Below are 9,060 nucleotides of genomic sequence, written 5' to 3' on the forward strand. Positions count from 1 at the left end.
TTAAATTAGTTAAATTAAAATATTTCGTAAAAAGCTAAGCATCTCAAACAAACAAACCTCTTCTTATTTTTAAAGCTAACTAATAATTAAATGTAAACTTAAACAAAAGACATGATTTATTTAAAATAGTTCTATCATTCATAATTGGTAAATTTGTCACATAATTATAGCAGTAGCGATCATTTTTATTGAAGATCCGGTTTTCATGTCGCCAACACAAATGGCATTTCCAAACCAAGAAAATTACACTGACTAAAATTAAAACCGGTTGTGAAAAATCATGTTCCTTCAATAACATTTTGAAGGCAACTTCCATCAACGACCATTTTAGTGTGGAACAGAGAGTGGTCGCTCCCGAGAGGTTTCACGGAATATATATTTTGATTATCATTGGTTATCCTTGTGTTCAGTTATGGCAAGGAATCAAGGTGGTTTCATTTAGTTGGGATACATTGTATAAACAATAGAAACATCAAACTTAATAACAACTCTAAAATTTTTTAAAAAATATTAAGAAACGAAAAAAATATTTTATTTTTTCATAAAATACAATAATTAAATATTCATGAAAACAAGGGCTACAATTTAAAGCATAAATATCCGCGTAAGAATTTTGAGTGACTAAGTTTTTATGTCATGAATGATACAACAATAAGTTTGAATAAAATAAGGGTAAAAATACAATTACGCAACCTAAAACTTTTATACTCGCAATATATACAGAAATATAAATTTTAAGTTACCTAGTTAAAACATTTATAACTTTTACTTAGCTAAGTCAAATCTTAAGTAAATAAAAAAAATTTAAAAAATCTTAACAAACTTTCTTGTATTTATAGGCTTTAATCGTTCATGACTCATCATAAATTGAAAACATTGAAAGATTTTTTCAATAAAAAATAATGGAATTTCCAATTCTACTATTCAGCGGATTAATTAAGTCCGTTAACACATCTGATGGGGCTAGGATAACCTGTTTGGTAAGGCGCTGGACCCACGCTCGTGAGGACGGGAGTTTGAATCCATCCGGCCGAAGACTCTCCTAGTAGTAAATGATGACTGGTGTACTTTAAATCACTAAGTCCTATGTTCCCATAACAAATTATACCTCTGGTGGTACTGTATTGGAAATTGATCGTTCTCTGGTTCAGGTCAAAATTACGATCTGTGGATGAATGGATGGGTTCGCCCTGTAAACGGGTGTGGCCATAGATGGCTCCACTATAAAACAGCCCCGTGGCCTTCGACAACAACACATCTGACAAACGCATTGCACTTATAGCCTCCATCTGCTGACAACGGAGCTATTCAAGAAAAAGGTTGTCTTCTCTAGGAGGTGTTCCGCTCAATCCAGGCTCGAATCGGTTGGTCGATTCTGCTGCCAACTGGTACTGGCGTAAATTATCCTCGGTGGTAAACGGAACACGGGTTAGAATCTGCTTGTTATCGCCCTGGGACATTTTTGTAGTGCAACGCAAATGCCGGTTAGTTCTATTAAAAAGTCCTCCACGAAGACTATTTCGTTCCGATGCTTAATACAGGAGTTCCCTTGTCCTCTGGGTTGGGTTCAAAAGACAATACTACAAAATTCAACATTGATATTCGCAAATCTGTTCAACGCCGATTGTAAAATAAAATAAAATCGAGGGTTGCCAACCTTTTCAGGAAGTCTATCCCAAAACTTCCTAAGGGATTTTTAAGCAAAGAGCCATGTATAAGTCTGAAAATGAAGCATAAGTATAAACTTCGATTTTACTGTTAATAAACATTTTAAAAGATTCATTTAGTTACATATAAAATTAAAATGAAGCAATTAATTCTAAACTATTAATTAATGATTTGAGTTTGTACTTAATTAAGGCGCATATTAATCTTAAACGATATTTTGATTTTATCACTCTCATAATACAAAATCAATTTTTACCATATTATTCTCCTCCTATGACCACGCTCTGCTACCTCATCCTTGTACAATCAGAGCCACTTTCAGCGTAGTGACTAAGTTTTTATGTCATATTTTTTCATTATTATTACTTTAAAACATTTTTCAATAAGCACCACTGAAAAAAAAGAAAAAGACCCGTGAGTTTGGTTTTGGTGATCTATATTATCAATATGACAACTAAAAAGTGCAGTTGATGGCCGTGTTTGCTCTTTGACGTATGTGCACGTTATTCGTAGCTGACATAATTTTAAGTTGAGTCGCGGTGGCTCAGGGGATTGCGCGTTCATTGAGGTACCCCAGGTACGAATCCCGCTTATTGCGAATTCTGCTTGCATCGACCTCCATGCTGACGTAAACTGATATGCGTAAAAGATAAAGCTTAAATGAATTGGCGTTCTTAAGTTCATTTCAAAAACTACTGTACCATTCTATTTTGCTAACGACTTCTGAAAATCAAGTTTTTAAAAAAATTAATTTTATTAACCTCTATTTCATTTTTTTTTCTATTAAAAAAATTAAATAATCGAACAAAGCAAGTGTTCATTACCGTAAAAATACCTCGAATAATAATATACGAATCCAGATCAATATTCAAACATAATTTATTCATTTACAATCACTTTGATGTTTGTATACATAGATAGAATGTAACGATTTTTATGCAAAATCTTAAAATTTAAATATATTATACTTTTTATAAATATCACAGCATTCATTAAAAAAATAAAAAAATATTCTCTCAAAAGTATGATAGATAGTATGTTTTTCTTACTAAAAAGTGCATTCAGTTCAAACTTATTTTTAATTTATAGTAATTTAAAATAAAAATTATGTTAGCATATGCCTCAATGTTTACAATTTTGAAATTTGGAATCAACTGAAAATAATTTTCAATATTTTAATGAGACTAAATTTCTTGACATACTCTTCCTCATCTAAATTAAAATTTACAATACTATAACTAAATTACTTTTTTACAAACATAACTTACTACTTGATAAAAAAAAATTTAAATTTCACTCAGTTTAGAAAAAAAAATTACTGTCATTTTCTTACAAATTAGTAAATGGTGGTGAGTATTTGAAAAAAAGTAATATTTTTATTATATATTCATTATTATATTCATTATTATATATTCATTATTATAGATTCTCTGGTGCTATTACTTTAACTACATCACATTTTTCAGTTGATAACCCTTTGTGTAAAAAACTCAACGAGATTTAAAATGATTACATACAAATAAAACTTTGCAGTCTTTTCACAAAGTAATTGTTTTGCCAAACATGGGTTCCTTCATTCTCAAAATTTGAAACTATACACATTCCTTGTTTGTAAGCTGTTCTTGAATCTAGTACTTATGAAGTTTCGAAAAACTGTTTATAACCTTCTAGAATTCTGGTATTTTCGGTAGAATAAATACTTTTATCAATAGGTTTGGCACTTGCTATAACAATATTTTTTCCTAAGCCTTTTTCTTGACTAAAAGCATTGAAGTTGTTGGTACCTGTGTGCTAATGAAAGAAGATTATAAATTATGTAATTTATGCTAATAAAATGTATAAGAATTGAAATAACATAAAATTTGAATCCTTACTTTTTTTAAAGCCTCCTTTCAACCACAAAAATCCTGGAAAGGAAGGTTCTGATATTTAAAATATTATTATTATTACTATTTTATTTATTTATTTATTTATTTTTGCAGATAAAATGTGCCTAAGCACCTAAGTAGAATTTGTTGAATTTGTAGAATTGTGAATTGAATTTTACGCAGGGCGACCCAGCAAGCAAATTGCAGAAGGAACTGTCAACTGTTAAAATATTAAATGAACATCATAACCACTTAGATAGATCAAAGAGTTTGTGTTGAGTCTAAGAGGGCGGGATATGGCAGCTGATAAACACATAAGCAGTATTCATTTGGATGGTATTAAGACTCCACTTGTACTGTTTATGAGGATTATCTTTTTTACTAAAATTTTTTTTTTCATAGAAGCAGTTATATTTCAGATTAAAAAAATTACTAACATAGTTGAAAAAAAAAACTTTTCAAAAAAATTATTATTTAAAAAAAAAAAAAACTGTAAATATTATAAAGAATATATATGACCTTTTTCATGATCAATAAAAACATTCGAATTCATGTTCATGTTAACTACCCCCCCCCTCACAAAATACTAATGTGGGCTAAAGTAATATACATAAATCTGCAAAAAAAAAAGATTGCATACAGGGGCGCCGGCAAGGAGGTGCAAGAGGGTGCACTTGCACCCCCTGTCTTTTTTTTAAACAATTAAAGAGATACAGAAAAATAATTTTGTTATAAAAAAACTTTTTAAAAAATATTTTTATTCAAAAACAAATAATTAAGTAATTATTGATACATAACAATTAAAAAATTGTTTAATCAAACAAGAATTGTAATCCTCTTGTTTGCTGTCCAAATCTGTTTATAACTTTTTTCTACAAAAGTTACTTTTTTCTACAAAAAATAACCGAATGCAGTCAATTTGTAAAATCTATTCATAAGTCGAACACTCGAAAGTAATTTTTTATCTAAACTGTCAAAAAAAGATTTTTTTCTTGAGCAGATAGCTAAGCTATATTTTTAAATTTCATTTAATAAAATATAAATAATATTATATTTTCTTTTAGTTATTAGTTTAACAAAGATGTATAACACAAACTGACTTCTCAGAACTGTAGAACTTCATCAGCACAATAAATACCAATGTTAAGCGTGCACAAACACGTTAGTATACGAAATTACTGTTTACAGTTATTTGTCTTTCAAAGTCAGTAGCTATGCCAGCGCCATCAATACAGTTTCTCGTGGCAAAATTTGCAAGTACAAGAAAGTCGTACTTTTTTTTAAATATCTTGTTAACAATGAAGAAATATATCTTGAAAAAAATTAACCGATGAAAGTATATGTAATAGCAAAACAAAATGTAATAACAGAATATTTTTAATTTTTTTNGGGGGGGGGGTAGTTTGTTTGACGGTTGCACCCCCTTTTATATTATTCTGCCGGCGCCCTTGATTGCATAGTAAAATAATTATCGAAAGCAAAGTATTTATGAGCTTCTAAGTATTTTTATTTATTTAGATTTAATAAAAAAAAATATTTATTAACTTTTTAAGTCTGATATTTTGTTTCATTTAAAATTTGCTCCCCTCAGTTAAAGATTAACAAGAATTTTTTTTTATTTTTTAAATCATAATAAGAAATCAGCTTATTTCTAAATGCTATAAAAAATCCTATTCTTGCCGGTACTTTTTTCAAAATTTCAGTAAGATTCTTGGCGACTACAAAAAATTAGCGCTTTGTTTTCTTTAGCACCAATATTAGCCACTTCCTTTCCTACCTTGTGCACCCAACCAACTTAAAAAAAAACCCAGTTTCCATGACAACGGCTTGAGGTGAAATGGAGCGTAATTCGATTTGAAAATTTTACTACAAAAGCATTTAAGAATGCATTGACAAACATTCGAGTAATTATGTGACATTACAAACGAAAATGAGCAATATAGAATATGAAAATCAGATATTGATAAAAAGTTTTAATCCTAACAGAAAGTACTTATTATTTTTATTTTTTTTTGTTCAGTAGAATGCAATTAAAACACGAACCTAGAAAATTTTCACAGGCAGAAATTTTGGCGGAAAGCTATGCTGCTTACAACTGCCGTATTTACCGTTTATTTGTCACTGATGTTGCATTATCTGTGCGCATAAAATAGATGTATCTCCTTATTTATTGAAAAAGAGCTAATATAGATTTTAAAATATTTAATTATTCATACAACGAATACGGTTTCCCAGAAAAAATTTGAAACTAACTCTTTCAGAACACAAAACAAAATTTTTAAAGATGATATGAAAGAAATGAACTGTACTTATTGCAAATAAATAAGAAAAGTTTACTTACCTGCAAAAGAAATAGACAATTTCAAAGACAACTTGCATGAGATGATAGCTGGCTTCGACAACAAAATCCGCCATTAGTCAACAGTTACAAGATAAGTTATCGGTCACAGTTAAAGTTTGTGCCTCTCACAGTACGAAAGTTTGGTGCAATCGATTGCGCCATGAATATATTTCTCGATCATATTTACCGATTTATGTTTCAACTTAAATAAAACAGTTTCTTATTTAACCAATTTATGGTGCAATTAGAAACTTTTCACCAAGTATGGGCATATATGGCAGTACTTCTACTTTCGTTACTTGTACCGCTGGTACAAGTAAATAGTACGTACTTTTACTTGCACTTCGCTACTTTTTAAATTTCGTACTTTTACTTGTACTTTCGTTACTTTTTTAGGAAAAAAGTACAAGTATTTGTAACGGAAATGTCGAATGAAATCGTTACTTTTTTCTAAAACTCGGTAAGCTTTCTAAAAAAAAAAATTATTAAAAAAAATGCTTATGTTTTTTTAATTTATAAAATTNAATGTCGAATGAAATCGTTACTTTTTTCTAAAACTCGGTAAGCTTTCTAAAAAAAAAAAATTATTAAAAAAATGCTTATGTTTTTTAATTTATAAAATTAATGTGCAATATATATGCATTGACAGCTAACTTCGTGTTTAAATACCTTGACCTTTTAAAATTGTCATTCCTGAGAGGGAAAAGACGGCTCTTTTGATCTTTTTTTGACTGCAACTATCATTGTGAGTGGAGTGTTCGCCAGAATTGTGTGTCCAGAACAGTCATTATTCATCTTCTGAAAATTGCCTGGGATAAAGGATGACACGAATAGCAAAGGTTTTGAATACCAGTGGTTTTCATCTCAAGAAAAAGTTTCAGAATGGTAAAAAGTGCGCTTTGAAATTCTGTAAACTAAGTATAATGAATGTATACAATTTTAAGAAAAATAATTCATCCAACCTTCAAATGTGTGAAGGCTTTAATTATTCTGACATCTGTGAACCGGCTATTTTAACACCTGAATCTAACTTGACACACATGAATCCTTATCTTTGTGACAATCTGAATGTGAATGATTGTTACACCACATGCTTCTACAAACACTAAAACGTCCTTTTTTGTTAAATTTTGAAGTTTCAAGCCAAAATGTTTGATGAAATTCTAAGAAATAATCTTCAATAGTACTGTTAAGTTTCGGGGGGTTGGAATGAACAAATGTCCATATGAATACTGTTATCACTGCATGGGATGAAAATATTTTTTTTTTTTTTTGAAGGGGACAGACTTTTTTTCCTCTTGGAAAATAGTTTTGTTTAAATAACAAATGAACTGTATCTTTGATGTCTTATTGACACAAAGATACTTAGATTTATTTTGGTTTTTGCTACTCCTCCAAAAAGTAACCATAAAGAAGAAAAGAAAAAAACGTTGTTTCTCTTTTTATTCGCGGTGACCTGAACTAATGTGCATAGATTGAAATTTTTTATTTATCAAACTTTGCTTTAAGAAGACTTCATCTTTTTTGAAAAAAGTAAGTAATATTTTAATATCTAATTATTTTCTATTTATAAAATAAAATTTTATATTTATTTGAAACATTTTTCATTCATTTAAATATGTTAATTAAAAATTTTGTTAACAATGTGTGCGCATTGGACGCTTTTTTAAATAATTTAAATAACTAATTTCATATTACTATTGCAAAAAATTTTGGCACAAGTTTTACATTTTTTAACGTTAAAGTATTAAATTATAAAAACAATGCTTTATTTAATGGAAATGTAGTATGCATTAAAAAAAACCTAAAATATTATAATTTTTTTAATTTTGCAGCAAAATATTTTTTTTTGAATTATATTAAACGTAACATATATGCTATTACGTAAACGTATTAGTTATTCATATCATAAAATTTTAAAATAAAACTTTTGTTCATAATTTTTGATTATGAGTGGATATAGTATTACACATCGTTATTACAAATCCAAAAATTGCCATTATGAAATATTTTAAAGTAAAAAAATTTTATATTTAAAAACAAAATATAATTTGTAGTTTATTGGATTTATAGGGTATTCCTGCATATGAATGCATTTTTTTTTAAATTTATTTTCTAGCATAAGTTATAATGTTTATCAAATTTGTCGAACAAGGTAATTGAATTATATTTGATTTTAAAATCATATTATACGATTATATTATAAATTTATATTATAGTATTTTTCCGAATTTAAAAATAAATTAATGTCCATAACTTTCAAAATTAAAAATAATTAAATAAATAACAACAATTTTGCAAGAACACTAAGGAACATAAGAATATTATTCAATAAAATTTTAGGTTACTTTGAATTTTCGATTTCCTAGAAATGTACTTTTAAATCGTTACTTTTTTTGTTTAATAGTTGTACTTTTACTTGTACTTTTTACTCGTTACTTTTTTAAAATAAGAACTTCTAACTTTTTACTCCTTACTTTTTTCAAAAATACTTGTATTTTTACTCGTTACTTTTTGAAAGTAAAGTTGCCATATATGAGTATGGGTTAAACATTTACCGAGTTTTTTTTACAGTGTATTACATTTTTAGGTTCTATAGGTCCCGCAGTGAACTGATCGTAAAGACACGATTTCCAGTAGAACACCGAAGTCAAGCATCACTGGCTGCGGTCAGTACGCTGGTGGGTAACCACTTTGATCAGCCTGCGTAGAGACCGAGGATGCGCGGTATCAGTTCTCGTGAAGCTGTTCTACCGCAAAGTGCTCAACTTTGAGCGCAGGTCGTCTGGCTACCAAAGCAAGAGAGCCATCTCTTATGAAAAAAAATCGCGGTATAAACGAGGTATATTTTAAAGGTATGAAGGTGGTTGTTATTTAAATACGTCGTTAGATAGAAAAGGGTGCAAATGAATATCTCAAAATCAACCTCAAACATACCTTAAATATACCTCCAGAGGCACATATGTCTCAACCTCAGGTATCTAATTTTATACTTGTAGAGCTATACAACCTGTGGTGTGTCGTTTTACACTTCAGGTTATCATAAATCAACCTCAGGTCAATTTTGTTCTATCTCAGGTAATTATTTTTCAACCTCAGGTTTCTAATTTTAAGCTTGTAGAGGTAGATATTTTTCAACCTAAGGTGTGCCATTATACACTTCTGGTTGTTAAAAATCAACCT

The 9,060-nt window shown here is 29.0% G+C and overlaps 1 long non-coding RNA gene across 1 annotated transcript; it reads right to left on the bottom strand.

Moving 5' to 3' along the window:
- Positions 1 to 2,656: 2,656 nt before the first annotated feature.
- Positions 2,657 to 6,265, bottom strand: LOC107448305 (uncharacterized). The gene is made up of 3 exons (XR_001584645.3): positions 5,878 to 6,265; positions 3,543 to 3,575; positions 2,657 to 3,459 (listed from the first exon to the last, which is right to left on the bottom strand). It is a non-coding gene; the product is annotated as an uncharacterized lncRNA (long non-coding RNA).
- Between the last annotated feature and the right edge of the window lie 2,795 nt (positions 6,266 to 9,060).

Source organism: Parasteatoda tepidariorum, chromosome X2, assembly GCF_043381705.1.
Source record: "Parasteatoda tepidariorum isolate YZ-2023 chromosome X2, CAS_Ptep_4.0, whole genome shotgun sequence".
Lineage (NCBI taxonomy): Eukaryota > Metazoa > Arthropoda > Arachnida > Araneae > Theridiidae > Parasteatoda > Parasteatoda tepidariorum.